Source organism: Mustela nivalis (genome assembly GCF_964662115.1).
Source record: "Mustela nivalis genome assembly, chromosome: 18".
Lineage (NCBI taxonomy): Eukaryota > Metazoa > Chordata > Mammalia > Carnivora > Mustelidae > Mustela > Mustela nivalis.
Genome location: NC_139037.1, coordinates 32254441 through 32275259, shown reverse-complemented (window position 1 = coordinate 32275259; position 20819 = coordinate 32254441). Strand labels below are relative to the sequence as shown.

General features: G+C 52.5%; 1 protein-coding gene and 1 long non-coding RNA gene across 12 annotated transcripts in view; one reads left to right on the top strand and one right to left on the bottom strand.

The window, feature by feature from the left end:
• Nucleotides 1-7385: 7385 nt before the first annotated feature.
• On the bottom strand, nt 7386-9642 carry LOC309853380. Of its 2 annotated transcripts, none has more exons than XR_014305634.1 (2): nt 9471-9642; nt 7386-7626 (listed from the first exon to the last, which is right to left on the bottom strand). It is a non-coding gene; the product is annotated as an uncharacterized lncRNA (long non-coding RNA). The 2 variants fall into 2 exon arrangements; XR_014305635.1 differs by lacking the exon at nt 9471-9642 and adding an exon at nt 9005-9316.
• ADCY7 (adenylate cyclase 7) overlaps nt 9482-20819 on the top strand; it is a 54201-nt gene continuing 42863 nt past the window's right edge. For 2 of the 10 annotated variants that reach the window (XM_082711271.1, XM_082711286.1), the window contains exon 1: nt 9488-9754. The gene's annotated coding sequence lies outside the window, so the exon portion shown is untranslated. Of the gene's footprint in view, nt 9755-9979; nt 10088-20819 lie in introns of those variants that run through there. The other 8 variants (XM_082711283.1, XM_082711272.1, XM_082711287.1 and 5 more) reach the window with 8 other exon arrangements.

Below are 20819 nucleotides of genomic sequence, written 5' to 3'. Positions count from 1 at the left end.
GTGGTCTGTTGCCCTTTTACCTAAGTGCTATCCCACTGTGGTATTCTGCAAGTCCCGTACCCTCCGGAGAGCTCGTACCCCGTCAGTACAGATGCCTATTTCATTCCTTTCATGATGCTGACTTTGGTTTGCAAGTAACTTTAGTAAATTACCATGTCAGACACCCGAAGGTCCTTATAAGCGGGTAGATCCCTGTGAAATATCCAGTACTTCAGCTTACCTCAGATGGGTTTTATTTAAATATTGCTATTTCATGGCACTTCTGAATTGAGTTTTCTAGGGGAAAAAAAAATTTCCCCCAGTTTTATCTTCTTTTTTAGGGGGGTTTTCATGAGTTGCTTTAAGAAGTTTCATCTTTGATACTTCCGCTAGGACTGAACTGTAAACGCAACGTGGTCATCTGAAGCTTCTTAGAAAATGTGGCCCTTGACAGAAGGGATTTTAAAAAGCCAGTTACTGATCATTCCCCACCTGCCCCCTAAAACTTGGTGGGTTTATTTTTTTATTTAAAAAAATTTTTTTTTAAAAGACCATGTATTTGTCAGAAAGAGAGAGAGAGCAGCAGGCAGAGCAGGTATCCCAAACTTGGTATCTTTAGTCCCATAACTGCACGTAACAGCTAAAACTCTAAAAATGTTCTGTCTTGGGGCGCCTGGGTGGCTCAGTGGGTTAAAGCCTCTGCCTTCGGCTCAGGTCATGATCCCAGGGTCTTGGGATCGAGCCCCACATCGGGCTCTCTGCTAGGCAGGGAGCCCGCCCCCCCCCACCCCCGCCTGCCTGCCTCTCTGCCTGCTTGTGATCTTTCTCTCTGTCAAATAAATAAATGAAATCTTAAAAAAAAAATGTTCTCTGTCTTAAAGGAGGATGACTCGGATGGTAAGCCTCAGAGAGAGGGAACTCTGGCAAGAAGGAGCCAGTTATTTGGGTCAGAGAGAGCAGAGAGCTGCCTTGAATTTTTGTGGGGGAAATCTGGAAAATTGTGTTCAAGAAAGAGGATGAAAAGGTGGGAAGTCCTAGACAGTGATCTCCCTACTCCTTAGGAACATGGTGATGGTTTGGTTTTGTTTTGTTTTGTTTAGGAGATATTTTCCTTGAGATCACTTTCTTAGGCTCTCATTATGTGCTTGTAGAATTTCTGCTGTAATTTCTATTCATTAGTGTCCAGAAAAGTCTGTTATGAGATGTTTTATATTTACCAGGTCAGGTTTGACCTTTTTTTTTTTTTTTACATGTTCCTTTTTTTTAATTAATATTTAAGATTTTATTTATTTATGAGAGAGAGAGAGAGTGAGAGTGCATAAGCACAGGCAGGAAGAGCCGCAGGCAGAGGCAGAGGGAAAAGCAGGCTCCCTGCTGAGCAAGGAGCCTGATGTGGGACTCGATCCCAGGACCCTGGGATCATGACCTGTGCCGAAGGCAGCTGCTTAACCCACTGAGCCACCCAGGCATCCCCAGGTTTGACTTTTAAATTGGGAACATTTTCCACCTTTTAAGTAAAACGTTTGATATTTTTTGTCTAAGAGACCATTTAAAAGACCCAGACAAAATCATCCATGAAATAATCCATTTGGGAAATAGCATAAATTTGTGTGTGTGTGTTTCTAAAGCAAGTAACTGACTCCTGTTTGTAAACATGGGATTAAAATGTGGAAGAGAAACCCGTGAGAGATAAAAATGTCAGGGTTTAATACCAACATTAACATGAAACAGGGGAGGGTTAAAACTCTTAGGCGGCCTATTTAAATGGTGTATCCATTTTCAAAAGAGATACTGCTCACCTCTGCACAAATGCAAACCATTTTTGTACTTACATCACCCAAGCAGGTACCTTCAGGAATGTGGCTTTACACAAAGACTCAAAATAGTTGTAAGGTGCACTGCATCATGCATCTTTGTATTTTGAAATCCAATTCAAGAGAACAGTGCTTTCGCATAAGTAGGCAAGACCTCTGCACAGGAGCACGGAAGGTAAGGGGGAAGGGCACACAGGAGCTGCGTATGGAGACAGGCTGGAGACAGGCTGGGCTGGAGCGGCACTAGACAGTTGGTCTGGGCCCTGCCAGGGAAGTGACGAGCAGGTGGTTGGGACGGAACAGTGGTTTTGTCCTAAAGTCAAGTTGTTCTCAACGTCTTTCTCCCATCCCTTCCTTCTGCTTTCTCCCTGTCCGGAGTCAGCCACTTCCAACTTTTGGTGGTTTGGGGCAGGTGGAGTGTTTACCCTGATGTCTCTGAATAATATACTTGTAATGCCATTCCTTTTCTTACAGACTTTTAAAAAAAGATTTTATTTATTTATTTGAGAGAGAGAGACAGAGTGAGAGAGCATGAGAGGGGAGGTCAGAGGGAGAAGCAGACTCCCCATGGAGCTGGGAGCCTGATGTGGGACTCGATCCCAGGACTCCGGGATCATGACCTGAGCCAAAGGCAGTCGCTTAACCAAACAAGCCACCCAGGCACCCCTTAAAGGTTGTTATTTTTTGTTTGTTTTTTGTTTTTTAAAGATTTTTTATTTTGTTCTTAAGTTATCTCCACGCCCAACCTGTTACTCGAGCTCACAACCCCAAAGTCAAGTGTGGCAGGCTCCACCAATGGAGCCAGCCAGGCACCTCTCTAATGCCACTTCTTGATTTTCAGTTCTTGAAATTCTGTTGAGGGGCACCTGCTTGGCTCTGTTGGGGGAGACTGCCATTCTTGACCTCAGGGTTGTGAGTTCAAGCCCCAGGCTGGGCATAGGGATAACAAGATAAAATACAAAAAGACAATCGGGGTGCCTGGGTGGCTCAGTTGGTTTGGAGTCAGACTCTTGATCTTGACTCAGGTCTTGATCTCGGGGTCTTGGGTTCAGGCCCCGCTTTGGGCTCTACTCCGAGTGTGGAGCCTACTTGAAAAAAAAAATACGTTTTGACTTAATACCATCCCTGAATGTCTGGGCCCCAGCCTCCCAATAGAATTATATTGAATTTTATTTAGCATGGTATTCAGCATTTGAATCATCGTGACTGTGTAGATGCTACTCTTCTCAGTTGAACTGTATGGTAAAGGTTCCTTTTTTTGCACTTTTTAAAAAAATATTTTTATTTTTTTGTCAGAGAGAGAGCGTGTGTGTGTGTGTGTGTGTGTGTGTGTGTGCACAAGCAGGGGGAGTGGCAGACAGAGGGAGAAGCAGACTCCCCTTGGAGCAGGGAGGCTGATGCGAAGCTGGACTCCATCCCAGGACTCTGGGATCATGACCAGAGCAGAAGGCAGACGCTTAACTGGCTGAGCCACCCGGGTGTCCCTGTACAATGTTTTGTTCATTTGCTTGTTCTCTAAAGGGTTTTGTTGTTGTTGTCTTTAGTTTTCCATGTATTTCATTTTTTTAAATAATTTTATTTAAATTCAGTTAATTCACATGTAGTGTATTATTAGTTTCCCAGGTGGAGGTCAGTGATTTGTCAGTTGCATGTAACACTCAGGGCTCATTCCATCACATGCCCTCCTTAGTGCCCATCCCCCGGTGACCCCCTTCCCCCACCTTCCATGTATTTTAGTGACTCACCCTCATCGCTGCCATCTTCTAAGATTCTGCAAATGCTCAGGGGCTCAGGTATCCCATCACCTCCGTCTTGTCAGGGGTGCATCTCCTGGGAGTTTCTGCCCAGCTGTACCCGGTGCACCTGCGCCACCCTGCTTTCTCTGCAGGCTGCCTGGTCCCTGGCACGTACCCTGGGGCAGCTCCTGCTCTCCGCAGCCCCACACTTCCCTATTGTTAATAAGCTCTCTCATCAGGGGGCAGTCCCAGGAGCTCCCCAGGAGAGAAGGCACAGAGGTAAACCTCTGACACTGTTCCTCATTTACGCTCATGTGATAGTTTTGCTGGACACAGAATTCTGGGTTGGAGAACATTTTTCCTTCTGAATTTGAAAGCATTGCTTCATCGCTCCTTATGTTGTTGTGAGAAAAGTTTGTTGTAATGCATTTCTTTTCTTTTTTTTTCTCTTGAAATTTTTCGGATCTTCTTTTTGGTTCCCAACGTTCCGAAATGCCACTGTTACAGAAACAAGGTGGGTCTGCTATCGCCTATTGCACAGGGCGCTGGGTGCTATGGATCCTTTGCATCTGGCACCACGTGTCCCATATTCCTGGGAAATCTGGAATCCTTGTTTTTGTTTTCCTCCCTTCTGGGTTCTCCAGACCCCACAGTGACCCAGATACTGAGTCTCCTGGACGATCCTCTAGTTTTCTTATCTCTCTACCCCATATTCCATCTCCGACATTTTATTCACCTTGCTCTTCCAGCCCTTCTGCTGGTTTTTCATTTCTGCTATCACATTCTTCATGTTGAGTTCTTTTCTGCCCCCAGATCATCCTTGGTAGAAAACAGAATCCTATTTGGTTTCATGGCCACAATATATTTTTTGAATCTCTGAAGATATTAATGATAAAGTTAAGTTTCTGTGGGCCCACCTAGTCTCTGTGACCTTCATTTTTCTGTTGTCTTGAACTCTCCTTTTGGGTTTAGGGACCTTCCTCAGATTCCTGTTTTCTGGTACCTGCATAGGTTTAAGAGGGGGGCCTACAATGCTCACAAGGTCCTCTGCCACTCAACGTGGCAGTCAGCCGCGTGGCTCCCTCAGCATGGTCAGGCTTGATAGTGGTGAGGAGAGGATCTCTGGGACTTGGCTCATGGAGTTTCCCTAGCCTAGAGAATTCCTCTAGCCTGGGGATAAGGAACTGGCTGCCTACATACAGGGCATGTCTCTGTTTTCCCGAAATATCTGCCTTTTCAATTTCTCTCTTTTTTCCTGCAGCTGGGCTTGGTGTGGTCCAATCCAGACTCTGTATTTTAGCTTTTCCAGAGAAAAGCCCTGCATGCAGACTCTGCTTGGGTGGGGAGGGGTGGCAGCTAGCTGGGCAGCGGTGGTCAAGTGTGCAGAGAGATGGCACTCTTAACTCCTTAGATGTTCAGCCTCCCTTTTTTTTTTTCTTTTTAAAGATTTTATTTATTTATTTGACAGAGATCTACCTGTCAGTAGGCAGAGAGGCAGGCAGAGAGACAGAGGAGGAAGCAGGCTCCCTGCTGAGCAGAGAGCCCAATGCGGGGCTTGATCGCAGGACCCTGAGATCATGACCTGAGCCGAAGGCAGAGGCTTTAACCCACTGAGCCACCCAGGCGTCCCAGCCTCCTTCCTTTAACATTTAAGCCTCCCTCCTTTAACGACAGCTCTCCCCTGCAGGTGGAGATGCTGGCCTTTCCACCCTTTGAGACTTTGCAGCTGACCCATGTAAATGGGATTGATTCTTAGTTTTCTCAGCGGCCAGTTCATGTGTGCATTTCTTGTGTCTCCCAAGTCCGTACCACGGATCCGTTTGCTTTCCTCCTTCCACCTTCATGTCGCTGTTTCAGCCTCTCATTCTCTCTATTCCTAGGGGCCCTAAAATTCTTTCCTCGCTGTTCTAGTGGACTTATGGAGGCAGCAAATGTGCACGATGGGTTCAATCCGCCATTTTTCTGGCCAATTTTTTCCAGTTTTAATGAGATATAATTGACACACAGCACAGCAGAAGTTCAAAGTGGACAGCATGATTTGATCTGGTTAAAAAAAAAAAAGATTATTTGAGAGAGAGAGCTTGAGAGGGAGGAGGGGCAGAAGGAGAGAGAGAGAATCTCTAAGCAGATCCCGAGCTGAGCACAGAGCCCGACGTGGGGCTCGACCTTATGGCCCCGAGATCATGACCTGAGCCAAAACCAAGAGCCAGATGCCCAACTGACTGAACCACCCAGGCACCCCGATCTGGCTAGTTTTGTTTTGTTTCTCCTTTTTCTTTTTTTCTTTTCTTCCCTTTCTTTTTTTCCTTCATCCTTTCTTTCTAAGAGTTTATTTATTGGAGAGAGTGAGAGAGCACAAACAGGGAGAGCTGCAGAGGGAGAGGGAGAAGCAGGCTCCTCACTGAGCAGGGAACCCGATGCAGGTCTCCATTTCAGGACCCTGGGAACATGAACCGAGCTGAAGGTAGACGCTTAACAACTGAGCCACCCAGGCGCCCCTGGCTAGTTTTCTAATGTAAAATTGGATTGCCAGAGAGAAGGGTATAGAAGGAGTATATCTCCAGTCTTGAGACTCAGTTATCTCAGGGAGTGGAATGAAGGAGAAGATTTCCAATTCTTTTTTTTTTTTTTAAGATTTTATTTATTTATTTGACAGACAGAGATCACAAGTAGGCAGAGAGGCAAGCAGAGAGAGAGGAAGGGAAGCAGGCTCCCCGCTGAGCAGAGAGCCTGACGAGGGACTCGATCCCAGGACCCTGAGATCATGACCTAAGCCGGAGGCAGTGGCTTAACCCACTGAGCCACCCAGGTGCCCCAAGATTCCCAATTCTTATCTTTGGATTGTTTCACTGTCTATGGTGAAGTTCATAATCCCCTTCTAAAAAACCGTTAGCAGGCGCCTGGTTGGCTCAGTCATTAAGTGTCTGCCTTTGACTCAGGTCATGATCCCAGGGTCTTGGGATTGAGCCCCGCATTGGGCTCCCCGCTTGGTGGGAAGCCGGTTTCTCCCTCTACCCCTCCCCTGCTTGTGTTCTCTCTCTCGCTGTTTCTCTCTGTCAAAGAAATAAAATCTTTTTGTTGTTGAAGATTTTATTTATTTATTTGAGAGAAAGAGAATGAGTGAACATGGGAGGGGGAAGGTCAGAAGGAGAAGCAGACCCCCTACTGAGCAGGGAGCCTGATATGGGACTCGACCCCAGGACTCCAGGATCATGACCTAAGCTGAAGGCGGTCGCTCAATCAACTGAGCCACCCAGGTGCCCCAAATAAATAAAATCTTTAAAAAAAAACCAACCAACCAAACAAAAAACATTAGCTGCCTAAGTCCACAGGTCCTCACTGAGCATCTGCCTGTGATAAGCACTACTGATGGGAACTCCCTTCTTTGGGGTCAGCAACAGGGACCATCTGGCTGGGAAAGCCCATACAGCTCCACGTGGTGATGAGTGAGAAGTTGAACCAGGGCTGAAAGGATAAGCACTAATCTTGGGAAATTTGCTGCTGTCCCACTTGGCTGTTGCCTGGTAAAGAGAAGGGCTGGATTTGCCGAAATAAGTGAGTCACAGCTTCTGTTCTAGTGATTTATTTTAGTTTTTAAAATCTTCTGTCTGCACAAGCGCAACAAGGCCCCTGAACTGTGGCCTGCCACCGAAAATCATTCGGGCAACAAATGGTGATGGTTCTCTAATGGCCGGAGCTGGCCCGCCTATGGTGGACGCTGCCCCCGGGGCAGTTAATGAGGGACTCTTCAGGCAAATGTGCTCTGGAGTTTTCCAACACAGTGGAAAATTAAAATCACAAAGACACTAGATGTAGGCATTTGGAGATACCCCCCTCACCTGGATAGAGATATTAATTTTTTTTTTAAGATTTTATTTATTTGACACAGAGAGATCACAAGTAGGCAGATAGGCAGGCAGAGAGGGGGAAGTAGGCTCCTGGTTCCGGGTTTGATCCCAGGACCCTGAGATCATGATCATGAAGACAGAGGCTTAATCCACTGAGCCACCGAGGCACCCCAGAGACATTAAACTTTTAACTACATCCCTGCAGTGTGGATTTGATTTCCCCAGGCAGACTTCTCCGCTCCAAAATCCCTAAAAAAAATTTTTTTTGCAAGTTTCATTTTCAAATGCAAAGATCTTTAACCTTAATAGCTTTTTTTTTCTCTTACTGTTGTTCTAGTGCGGTGTGACGGGGCGCTGGACCATTTTTTCCCAAATGGTAGCCAATTCGTCCAACACTTAGAACCTGAAGAAATCATTCCATCTCCTTTCTGATCTGAAGTGCCATCTTTGTCACTAAATAAACACACCTGGCTTTTTATAACAATGCATATTTGCAGACCCCCTCCCCAGGATCAGAATCTTTGGGAGTGGGACTCTAACCATGTTTGGAAATCAGTGCCTTAGAGCCTTGCACAGGCCAGCCACACTGGCACCCCTGGAGAGCGTGATGGAAGTTAAAATTCTGGGTAGCCACTGCAGACCTGCTGAATCAGACTCCAAGTGGGGCCCAGAAGGGTGTGTTCCCACTGGGCCTCTGGGCTGCAGTCTGCGAGTCACTCACTGCATGCAAGGGGGCCGTTGTGAGCTAGCTGGCCACGGCACAGATGTGGAGCTGTCTTGGCAATTAGTGGTAAGTTAATGGTTCGCACTGATGCAAGCATTGCGTTGCACTCACTTTCCCCAGCTCCGTTTTCCTGTCTGCTGTCAGGAGAGCTGGTCAAAGAATTACAAAAAGATGATACACACACCACAGGGTGGGAAGTCACAGCATGTCACCCTACCTCCCCCCCAACACACCGCAAAGGGGCTGAGGGCTCCCAGCACTGTGCGTGGAGGCAGAAGAGAGAGGCCTGAGCGTGAGCCCCAGCAGGTCAAGCCCATGCCCAGGGCTCACCCCTCACTCTCTTCAGGCTTGACCTTGGCGGCCAGGACACCCCAGCCTGGAGCTGAGATGCTCACTGGTCTTGAGGTCTGCGGGCAGACTCACTTCCTGGGTTCTGCTCAGGGGCGGAGCCGCAGGGTGGGCGGGGCGAGGCGCAGAATCTGGCTGATGAGGATTAGGTGTGCCCACTACCTTGCCTCCTGCTGGGGTTCCCCTTTCCTGCGCCAGGAAGTGCCAGGCACTCCAATCTTCCCCGTGAGCCCTCGGGATGCAAAGCGGTGACCTCACCAGGGTAGTGGCCCAGCTCTGGCCCACAGAGCAAGGTGCCACCGTCTGGATGCCCCAGGCGGTGGAACTGGATTTAGGGCATCAGGGCGGGCTGGCTGCACAAAAGGGTTAGGAGTCTCAGCTGGGACCTCCCTCCCGCCTGCCATCTGGGACGGAAATCAGATTTTCACTTTCCATCTGATTCCTCAGCATACGTCCAAAGTGGGTGTTCCCTGGGCTGGGTTCTAGGCCTACTGCAGGGTCAAGGCGAAAGACCCAGACCCTGTGTGTCTCTTGGTTGAAGGTAAACAAATTTACCTGGCTCTGGGATTCCACCACAGGGCTCCAGGGAGACTAGAGTTCCCCCAAGCTGCTTGTCACTGGATCACCGGTGCGCTTGTTACACCGCACGTTCTCAGGAATCTTGCCTGCAGAACTCACGCTAGGGACTCGGAGGTTGGGGTCCGAGAAATGGGTCCAACAGCTGCCCACGTGACCCCTCTGAGCAAAGCCATTATTCCATCAGGGGCGTAAGCGCAGCTGGGACAAGTGGACTCATGAAGGTCTTAGTTAAACGCTCGGCTGGTCTTGATTACCCCTTCCGTCGCCTCCTTTGTCCCTCCCAGCTGTGACTCAGGAGCGTGCTTTCTTGCTCACCCAGCCTGGGTGCCTCGGAAACACGGCAGATGTTTTTGCTGCCAACACTGGGGCCCCACCCAGGGCTGTAGGCAGCAGTGAGTGGGGTCACGATAGGGTTAGACACCCACTTTCTGAGAATACCTACTTTCTTAGGCCGGCTCTGTCTTCCTGGCGACCGCGCTCGCGGGCCGCTCCCATCTCCGGACGCCCCGGGGGCGGGGGTGGTGGTCAAGGCTCGGGAGAGACAGAAAGTTTCCACCGAGACCTTCTTCATCTCGGCAGGAGCGCGTTAGCCCCACGTCTATAGTTCCTTCTAGAAAGGGGCGTTCCTGGAAGGCGGGTGGTGGGAGCCGGAGCAGAAACAGCTGAAAGAGTTTGCTAGAAAGTGTTTCCCTCTGGGCCGGAGCAGCACCTGGTGCGTCCACACACGTGCGTGACGCTGAGAACAAATACTTTGGTATCTGGGGGAAAGGTTTGGTCTCCAGCTCCCGGTTCTCAGGGGGCCCGGGGAGCGGGCGGTGGTCGTACTCGGCGCTGCCGGTGAAAACGGAGCGGGGGCGGCGGCCGGGGCGTCGGGCCCCCACCGCGGCCAGCCTCGGGGCTCCCGGCTCGGGGCGCGGGCGGCCAGCGGGGGGCGCCTGCGGCCGCTCCACCGCCCCCGCCCGCACTGCCGGATCCAGCCCGCGGCCGGCGCGGCCACTCGGGCGGCGGAGGCGGAGGCGGCGGCGGCGGCCGGAGCGCGGGCAGGAGCGGCGGCGGCAGGTGAGCGCGGCGGCGGCGGCGGCCCGGGCCCCGGAGCGGGGAGGCGCGGCGACCCCGAGTGGCAGCGCGCCGCCGTCCGAGCCCCCGGGGCCCCCGCGTCGTGGGGGGCGTCGCGCGGGGTGTCGCGCGGGGTGTCTGCGCGTCCTTGCAGCGCGCCGGCCGGGCCCCACCCAGGCGGAGACCCGGTGGGTGTGGGGCTGGGGCTGCGTCTGCCGGGTCGAGCCTCCAGGGAAAGGCGCTGAGGCGGGAAGCGGAGCCGCCGCCCCCTGCGTTCTCCTCCTCCTGCGGGGTTTGCGGGGGGTGGGGGTCTTCTCAGATACTCCTTTCCTGGGTCCTCTGCTCCCCTCCCGGGGCCGCGGGAGAGCCTCGCAGACAGAGTCTAGGCGCGGCCCCACTTTCCGGATGGCAAGACTGAGACCTGCGGGAGGGACACGGCTCTGTGCCTTTCCCCGGCTGCACACCAGCCGGTCACCTTTGGACCGATGCTGGCAAGCTCGCTGGCCTGTGATGGTCCCCAGGGCCTGGCTGGTTAGGTTTCCCAGACTTGACAAGGCCCGGGCTCCCGAGCGCCGGTAGAGTGTACTGAAAGTAACAATAATACCTCAAGGGGGAGAAGGCGCAATGAGGGCCAGACCAGGGATTGGGTTTGGAGGCAGTCCTACCACAGCCAGGGTTGAGCAGGGCCCCTTTCGAATTAAAGGAGGGGGGTTGGGCTAGAGAGCTAGGCACTAGCCCTGACTTAGATGCCCACTGGGGAAAACCGGAAACCTAAACCTTACATCTGAAGGGAATGGGTAAAGGTAGTCTGACCCTGGTTGGGGGAGAGATGCTGGAGTCTTCCTCAGTGGGGTCTGAAGGGTTCTATCTTGGGTCCCCCCCCTCAGAGGCCAAGAACTCCTGTTCTTTCTGAGTCCCAGAGTCAAAGCTGGAAATGAGAGTCTAGGATTGGAGTCTTTCACAGGAGGAGCCCAGTTGGCCTGGGTCTGGGGGTTGTGCCTGGAACAGCCAATGCGGCCCAGCCTCTATTGTGCTGAAGCGCCCTCAGACCTGGTCCAGAGTGAGGCTCCGCAGGGCTGTGAACCCACGACCATCAGGCCTGCTTGGTCTCAGGGCCCCTGGCTGAGGGGTTCCGGCGGTGGGGTGTGGGGGGAGTCTGGGGCTCTGTTATTCTGTCACTGCTTTGACAGGTGGGCAGCCGCCCTCATGGTAGCAGGGAGCTTGTGTGGTGGGGACTTGGGGTTGTGGGGGGTGGACCCCAGGCACAGTGAGGAGATTCCCCCAGGAATGGAGCTGCTCCAGGGGGATCAGAGGGGGCAGCTGCCTCCCCCAGGGCTCAGTGTTCAGGATCTTGACATGTGAGGTCCTCTTCCCTCAGCTCTTGGTGCTCTTGGGCCTATTGTGGTGGGGGTGGGGGGGAGGGGGCAGGGAGAGGTGGGAGCCCTCTGATTTCTGAGGCCAGATGGCTCACAGAGCCCCAGCACCTTCCTTCTATCATTTGATCTGTGAGTTAGGGCTGGAATGACCTGCCCCATCTACAGGTGGGAAAGCTGAGGTCTTCAAAGGTCTCTTAACAAGTTAGGCCTGGAGCTGGGACTAGGGCCTGACCTCATGGTCTTTTCATCCTATTCTGGTATGGTATGGTTCTGGTGAAGTCTATTTGAGTACATATCGGGAGCCTGACCCCACCCCAACAGGCGGAAGGGCTCTCAAGTGGACCCCTTAATTCCCTCTCCTCCACCAAGGGCACAACACATTGCCCACTCACCTCTCCCTTCCTTCTGCTCCTCCCTTTTCCCCAAGGATGCTCTGGGGCTTTGCTGCTGACCTCCGCGGCTTGGATCCTTTTCCTGTGTACCTGGGCACACAGGCACGCTGATGGGGAATAGTGGCTTTTGTTGACTCCGTGGCTGACTCCAGCAGGGGGAGTCTTGAGTGGCCTGCCTGGGCTGGAGGCAAAGAGATGGCGTGGCTTCCTGCCCTCCTGAGCCCCTTACTAGCCTACTGGGGAAACAGAGTTCACCTTGACCCCAAACACCTCTGTAGGGAGAACCTCACACAGCAGGCAGGCCAGTCCACACTCTGGACCCTGGAGAAGGACAGACACGGAGAGGTCTTCATTGGTACATCTTTGGGGAAGTCTGGTGATTGATCATTTTTTTCTTTATTCATGCTTGCTGTATTTTCAAAGTTGTCTAAAAGCGAGAAAAGCAAAACTTTACTCCTTTCTCATTTGCTCCAGAAAACTTCTCAAGAGCAGTTCCGTTGCTCCTGAAGCTCGGACCCTGGTTTGCAGGTCTGGTCTGGGGACAGATGTAAACTTCTGAATTTAATAAAGTGTCCAAGGGGAAAGTCTCAGGTTTCTGAAATAGTTCAGAGCAGATGAGTCTTGAAACAAACAGAACAGCCTGGAACTCATGCAGAAGTCAACATCCTAATTGGTCTGTTGTGGACCTTCCTGTTGGCGGTGTTGCCTCTCCGGCTGTGAGTCCAAGGGGAGCCATGGCTCATGTCCAGCTGCCGGAGAGCCATCTGATGGGGGCCGGCAGGCAGGTGACGGGGCTGGGGTGACAGCAGCCTCCAGCCCTGAGCCACACCTGTTTGGGAACCGAAGAGAATGGCTTCCTAAGCTGATGCTTGGCCTGGGTTAGAATTGGGGAGAAGGATTCCTGGCCCAGAAAGCAACTGATGATTCCACATCCGGGAGGGTCTGCACTGAAGAAGCCAAGTGCGTGGGATCAGCCCACAGACTTCTCTCTGAGTAGCACAGGCTACATGGCCCATCACATCCTGCGTCTTTTCTGCTCCCTACACGGAGACCTCCACTCCTACCTCCCGGCCCTTGCACCTGCTGTTCCTTCTTCCTGTAAACCCTTCCCCCCTGTGCAATGCCATCACGTCTCTTAGGAAATGCTCCGCACCCCTCTCTTGGACAGCTGACCTCAGGGGTCACACTCAGTGCTGGTGGACTGTGGGTCAGGGACCTGGCCTGGGGACCCTTTTGACCTCAGGCTTTGGTTCTGGGGCCTTTGCCTTCCTCTGCCTTTTGGACATGGACATTTGAGCCTGAATTGTCACTTTGAGAGGGGAAAAAAGGAAGGCAGGAACCATGGCTCCCTCCTACCCTCAGCCATCCATGGCCCTCTCTGTCTCCCAGCTTATTATAAGAGGGGCTAAATGGAGCCCCACAGACTGGGGTGGTGGGCATTGGGCCAGGGCCATTGCCAGGTGTACGGAGCTGGCAGCAGGAGGCCACTCCTTTGGTTAATAACCACCTGCTGAGTGAGGTGGCTGGGAGCAGTCCTGCTATTGGCAGAGGGAACCACTGTTTCCAGCTATTAACAACAAAGGCTATTATTTGCAAGTTCTTGCCTGGCAGACGAGAACATGGCCTCTGGAGGGGACCCCGTGGGCTTGAGTCTCAGCTCCCTATTTCCTAGGCAAGTGCTTCAACATCTCTGGGCTTGTTTCTCATCTATGAAGTGGAGACAGAATACTTATCTCAAAGGCCAAGGCACAGTTCCAGATCAAAGCTCACCAAGGGGACAGGACAACCAAACTCAGTATGTGAACCCAGGATGGAAAAAAAAAAAAAAAACATCGTGTAAGGGACTTTACTGGGACAGCTGACGAAACTGAACATGAACTGTAAAGTGTTGTATCCATGTTAAATGATTTGATAGCTATAGGGTCTGTGTTCTTAGGAAACATGCATGGACGTTTTTAGGGGTAGAGGGGCACAGGGTAAGCAGTCTGCTTTCAAGTACTGGAAAGAGACACGTATATAGATCTTAAAATGAGACAAAACAGCATAAGTAGATCTGCATAAAAAGTATAGGGGAGTTCTTTGTGCTTTTCTTGTAATCTTTCTGGAAGTTTGAAGTTATTTCAAAATACAAAGTTAAAAAGAATGCCTCATGGTTGGGATGAAATTACATTAATTCACATTACTTAGAATGGTGCCTGGCATTCACTATTCACCGTTGCTTTTTATCACCATTCGTCTGGGCAGAGTGTAGCTTACTGTCACAGGAACCTGTGTTATTTTTTCCACTTCTAAAGGACGCACTCAAGTCGAGAGAGGTTAAGTGGTCTGCTCTGGGTCCCGCAGCAGTAGGTCCCGAGCACTGACAGAACGGCTTACAGTCTATTTCAGATTCATTGCCAGAATCTGAAACTATGAGATTCTACACAAAAACCCAGATTTCCAGCTACATGCCCTGTCCTACCCCAGTCCTCCCTCGGTCCCATCCCCAGCACGAAGCAGGGCGCCTGGCTCTTGCAAAGGGAAGCAGAAGGGCTGACCCACCCCCCTAACTGGAGTGTTGGCGGAGCCTGGGCTGCCGTCTTCATCAGGCTTTGGTGTCTGCTGGTCGGAGTCAATTATCCCCTCTGAGCCTCTGGGTCTTCCTCTGTCAAATGGGGTTATACCACCTTCCTGGAGGGCGATCCCAAGGACTCAAGGACCCAGCATGTTACCCTCAAGCAGGGTAGACTTCTTCGTGTGTGGCCGTGAGGACTGTTCATCCCAGTTTCTGGCCTCCTATGCCCCTGGGTCCCCACCGGCCTGGGTGTGGGGTCAGGAGGTGCTTGAGAAGGGAAAGGAAGGAGCAAAGGCTGGGTAAGGCTGGGCAGGCACTTTTTCCTTGACTACGGGCCCCATCTCACAGAAGAGGGAACAGGCTCCGCAGGGATGGCGGGAGGAGTGTCCTTGGTGGGTTTCCCCAACAGATGGGGAAACTGAGGCTCAGAGGAGCGACGTGAACCTCAGAGGCCCCACAGCCATGCTGCTTCTGCCTCCTGGGCCAAGGCTCTCATTCTGTTCCCAGGAGGACAAAGCTCATTTCTTCCTTTTAAATGGCTTGAATTTTTTATGTTAATTACAGAAATAATTCACATTTATTATTGAAAAATCGGAAAACTCCAGCAATAAAGTGAGGACAAAAACCAGAATCTGTACTCTTCCAAGTAATCCATTAACATACGGGTGTATATCCTTCTAGAGGGCTTTTTTTTTTTTTTTTTTAAAGTACAAGAAAACAAACTGCGCCCAAGTGTCTTTCTTGTCCTCTAAGGACAATTCAGCCAGCCCCGCGTGCCCCCCCCCCCACGCTCTGTGAGTGCATTCAGCGGGGATCCTAGCCACATCAGGCTGGCCTGGCGTCTGGTGCTCTAGCAGCCCTGGTGGATTTCTTGGTCCCCTATAGCTGGACACATAGGTTGTTTCCGATATTTTTGTGGTTGGAGCATTCCTCTGAAGAGCCGGCAGCGAAGGGTTTGCACACGCTGGGGATTCTTTGTGTCAGTAAATTAGGAAGGGTGCACCCCTTCCACCCCACCCCTGCAGACGCAGGTTTGCGGTATAGGCTGCGTCTGGGGGCGTGGAGGGCGCTCGCCTCACAGGAAACTGCTTTGCGGTCAGCAGATGAGACAGGGAGGCGCTCCCTGGAGGGATTTGCCAGAAGAGGGTATCATTGTTGCGCCCTGGCTGGTTCTGGAAGCCTTTAAGCTCCTGTGGGGGTGGCGGGTGGAGGTTGAGGCCAAGGAGGAGGAGCGCCTCTGCCCTGTGAGGGGGTGACGGTGGAGCCTGGGACCCTGTGGCACCCCTGCCCCGGGCTTCTTGCATGGGGGGCCGCTGCTGTTCGGTTGGGTGCTCATCCCTTGTGGCCTGGGGTCTGGGCCGGGAGCAGGATCGAGTCCGGTTTTGCGGTTTTTGTCGGTAGGTTCTGGCTCTGAGACCCCAGGTGAGTGGCCTTCTCTCCCAGAGCAGCACCTTTCTCATCCGTGGGAAGGGGCTTGCCACAACCCCTCACTGCTGGGACTCGAGCAAGACAAGGCCGTAGAGTTCTTCCCAGGATCGGGTCTCAGCTTCACTAGGGAAGGATTACATGGGTACAGGGAAAGACAGAGGAGTGGGGACAGCCGCTGCATACCCATCCCTTAGCAGCCACCCCGCGGAGGGGGTCCTCCCTCCTCCCCCATGCTTTCCCCTCCAGACCTATTGCTTCCTCTAGACAGATTGTGGTATATATTACTGCAAGGTAAGGACTAGCCGCCCCAGGATTATTACCACACCTGAAGTCTAGCAGTGTTCAGACTGTAGCTATCCATTCAGAGTTCAAATATCTAATTGATCTATACACATCAAATATGTATTTATTTTAGTTTTTTTTTTTTAAATATGGTCCTTATTAGGTCTATATAATGAGACTGTATGACAGAATTGATAATCATCCCTTCTCCTAGTGTCATGGTTTTTTTTTTTTTTAAGATTTTTATTTTTTTGAAAGAGAGAGAAAGCACAAGTCGGGGAATGGCAGTGGGAGAGGCAGAAGCGGGCTCCCCACTGAGCAGGGAGCCTAAAGTTGCCGGACTCAATCCCTGGACCCCGGGATCATGACCTGAGCTGAAGGCAGACACCTAACCAACCGGGCCACCCACATGCCCCATTTTGGAGGTTTTTGAAGCCAGATCCCTTTTCCTACAGTCAAGCCTCCTATCATGTGTAACACATTCCTTACCCCCGTGAACCTGGAGGCTTGATCTCATTCAGTGTCGTTTGCAGGAGAGCGTCTCGCTGGAGACGGAGACAGGCTACTCCTGGGAAGCTGGCATCGTCTGCTTGCGCCTCGCGTGTGATGCCCGTGGCCACGGATGTTCAGTGGCTTTAACGTCGAAGCATTTTTAATAACAAACCCTTCCATTTTCACCTGGTTACAGATGGTGCTGAGTTTGGCTCTGGGGGAAGAACTTCATATCAGGACATTGTTCTTTCTGATTCTTGACTTTTTCTTCATGGTAGTTTTACCTGGTATCTCTTAATAACACAGGTGGTTAATTTTTTTTTTTTTTTTTAGAGAAAATTGGAAAATAGTCATAAATAAGATAGGTATGGAAAGACTGTTAGATTCTATCAACTTAGTGGTAACTCCTAAGATTTGAGTACGTCCTTCTAGATTCTTTTTTTTTTTTTTTTTTAAGATTTATTTACTTAGTTAGTAGAGGTGGGTTGGTGGGGGGAGAGCGAGCACGCGAGCAGGGGAGCGGAAGAGGGAAAGGGAGAGGCAGACTCCCTGCTGAGTGCAGAGCCCAACACAGGGCTGGATCCCAGGACCCCGAGCCGAAGGTAGATGCCTAACTGACTGAGCCACCCAGGCGCCCCTAGATTTTCACACATCTGTGACACAATTAAATGAACACGCAGGTCTGTGGCTGCCATTTTCACAGTGTGGCGTCTCGGTGGTGACCCCCTTCCTAGGATCTGTGGGGCAGAGCATGGCCTTCCTCGCCACCCCTCAGCCCTTCCCACCGCAGCTGGGTGTGGGGAAGGACAGACGGCTGCTGTGCAGCCCGGCTGCCAAGTTTTTCAAAGGAAATGAGGACTTTTGGTTGGCAGGGCGAGAGCTTTCACATCTGTTCTTTTAGGATTCTGTGCTGTTACTCAACACCCTGTGACCCTGGCTGCCCCCTTCCTCCTCCAAAGCCCTCCATCTCCCAGGCCTAGCGGAGGCTGGGGCCATCAGGGTCCTGGGAGCCAGCCCCCTGCCCTCCGGTGGACAGCGCCCCCTACGTGATGCTGGGCTGCCCCTCTCTCCTTGTTCTCTTTCCTTGTTCTGGCGCTGGACCCGCGACAGGCGTTGGATTTCTGCAGGGGAGGGGCAGGGTTGAGAGGAGCTGAGTTTAATAGCTAAGATGCTGTTTACTTAGCCCATGTGTTTATTTGGAGTGGCTTTGAGGCTCGCCCCAAGCCGCCCCTTAGGACCACCACTGATTAGGAGTTAGGCCCTCATTCCATCCTGTCACTTGTGACCTGTCGCCTGACCTCAGCCAGCCCCTTCTCCTCTGCAATCCCAGTTTTCTGATTGGAGGGAAGGAGGGAGCCAGAGGGTGTCCATGTGTTCCCAGTCTGGGAAAGAAAGGGATCCTGGCCCATCCCTGAGCCCACAGCCAGGAAGAGATGAAGGCAGAGGGGCCGGAGGTGAGTGGATGCTTTGGAATGTGCCCCCCCCACCCCTCGGGGCCCTGTGTGAAAAATCAGTCTGGGAGGAAGGTGAGTGACGGGGCCACCAGGCTGTGTCTGCCGCACGAGGCCCCCCTCCATGGGGAATCTCACTCCAGCCCTCCTGGCCATGAGCCTGGAAGAGCTGGGGCCAGCGGACCAGACGCCTGTGCTAAGCCAGCTGTTTGTCCTCCCCGACGGGTGGGCGAGTTGGGGGGGGTACGCATGCTGCAGGGGGCGCGGGCCAGGGGCCGTGTCTCTGCTCTGTGCTCTTGGGGGGACAATCTGAGTGCAGATCCCTCAGGCAGAAATGTCACCAAGGGCCTCTTGAGTGTCCGGGGGGCCTCCCAAAGAGGACAGATGATCCTGGGTCACGCCTGAGCAGGCCAGGGCCGCGGTGGTGAGAGGGAGTCCGGCTGCTTGTGACGGGGGCCGCTGGGTCCCAGGGCTGGCAGCGTGGTACTGGCTGAGGGAGGGCCCTCCGCTCCCTGTCACGGGACTGCCTGAGTGTCCTCACAACATGGCGGCCGGCTTCCCCAGAGCCAGTGCTCCGAGAGGGGGCAAGGGAGAAGCCACGCTCTCTTTCATGACCTCAGAAGTCACACATTGTGACTTCTGCCATATTTTATGGGTCTCAAAGGTAGGGAGACCCACATGGCATGAACTGAGGGTTTTTGGAGGTCATTTGGAGGCTGACGACCACAGGGGCAAAATGGCGCCCGTCGCTTCTAGCTCACATCCTACCAGGCTGTTGAAATGTGAGCGCCTTTTTCCTATATAGTTCCAACAAAATCCCAGAATTGGATCTCCTTGGACCACTTTGAGTCCCATGACCGTTCCTCAGTAGACAGGGGTCACAAGCCTGCCCCTGGAGGGCTGGTTGCCCATAGGAACAGGGAGCTATTACTAGAGTGGAGATGGCTGCTGCAGAAGGAGGGTATCTCACTGTAAACCCTCTGTGGAGAGACCTGTGGCGCTCTGTAGCCCAGAGGAGGTAGTGATGGGACCCTGGGGAAGGCTTCCTGGAAGAGGTGGCATTTATACTTGTCTTGGGAGGGTGGGCAGCGTTTTGACCATTCCTGGGGGCAGAAGGGTCTGAATCAAGGCATGAAAGAGTGAGGCATGGAATGTGGACTCAGGGGCATCCTGGGATCTTTTTCTTTCCTGGGCTGGGAACATATGGATGCACTCGGGCTCAGTCCTTCATTTAATAGTCAGGAAACTGGGTTTCCAGAGGGGAAAGGACTGGTTGAGGTCATGCAACTGGTTAGGAGTTATAGGATGGAATGAGGGCCTCCGACTCCTAATCAGGGAGGATGGAAACATGACTTGTGGGGGTCAGGACTTGACTGAGGAGGCACAGCAATGCCATGAAAGGCCTTGGACTGGGGCAAGCACATAGCAGAGCCAGGATCTGGGGTTTGGAACTGAGAGAGCCCCACTCCCTGAGTCTGTCTTCCCTTGTCCTCCTTTAACTGAGCACTTACTCTGTGCCTTCCACACGTTTCTCGCCTAAGCCTCCCCGGCCTTCCAAGGAGCTGGGTGACTTTACAGAGGGGCTCCGGGGCTGCCCAGATCACACAGCTTGGCCAAGGTTGCTCTTTGGGGCTCTGACTCTAGCGTTCATAAGCCTTTTCCTTCCTCATCCATGGGACGAGGGGCCGGGCTAGCAAATCACTAGCCTCTCAGGGCTCTTCTGGGGTATGGTGAGCCTCCTGACTTTAGGGGAAGGAAAAGATAAGGTGACTGAGGTACGGATGGTGTTTCCTTGCTCATACCCCCTCTGGGAAGCCTGCCTGAGGTCCCAGAGGCACCGGGTGCCATGGGGTTTCTTCCCGAGGGGAAGGGCTTGGCATCTGTTGGCTCAGGGCTTGACGTTATTTGTCGTTTGGTCGCCTGACAGTCTGCCTTGTTTCTGCTGCACTTTTATTCCCTCCTGCCCACTGTTTCAGGACCTTACCACTTTCCCAGGCTATGGCTCCTGGGCGGGTGAGGTCTCTCTGCCCAGAGCTCTGGTCCATGAGTTTTGTCTCCATAGATGATTCTCCCAGACCTTTGTGTAGGCCTTGGTGGGCACAGCTTAGCCTGGGAGCTTGGCCGGGGTTGGGGGGGGCGGTGTGCTGTGTCCAAGTCCCCAGCAGCAGAGAGGGGTCCTGGCCATGGGGAGGAAGGTAGGGTATAGAGTAACCTGTCCTCAGGCAATCCTTTCTTTGGTCCCACGATGGTCATGGGGTGAGTGGTTGAGAGTACAGGCTATAGAATCAGACAGAACTAAGTTAGAATCCTGGCTCTGCCTTTTCTTAGCTGTGTGCTCTGGGGCAATTGAGTGACCTCTCTGAGCCTCAGCTTCCTGTTCTACAGAAGGGAACCTTCCTTGTGGGGCTGATGGGCCGTTGTGGGAGGCCGTGCTCAAGGCTGACACCAGCCAGTGTCCAAATGTTGATTGGAAGGTTTATCAGCCTGGGTGCATGGGCCCTGCCTGGCGGGACCTTGAAGTCTGTGTGGGGGCTGGGGGGTTAGGTGCCCAGGGGCCACGGCTGGGGATGCAGCAGGTGAGGAGGGAAGAGCCTGGCCAAGGCCTCCTCTGAGGATGGAGCTGAGACGGAGGCCTGGGGAGGGCAGGGGAGTCAGCTGGGAGAAATGGTTTCTGTTCTTCACTTTGTTACCAAACAGTAGGTTTTGCTGTCAGGATAAAGGGTAGAACGTGGTCGCAGGACCTTGGGTCACTTGTTGAAC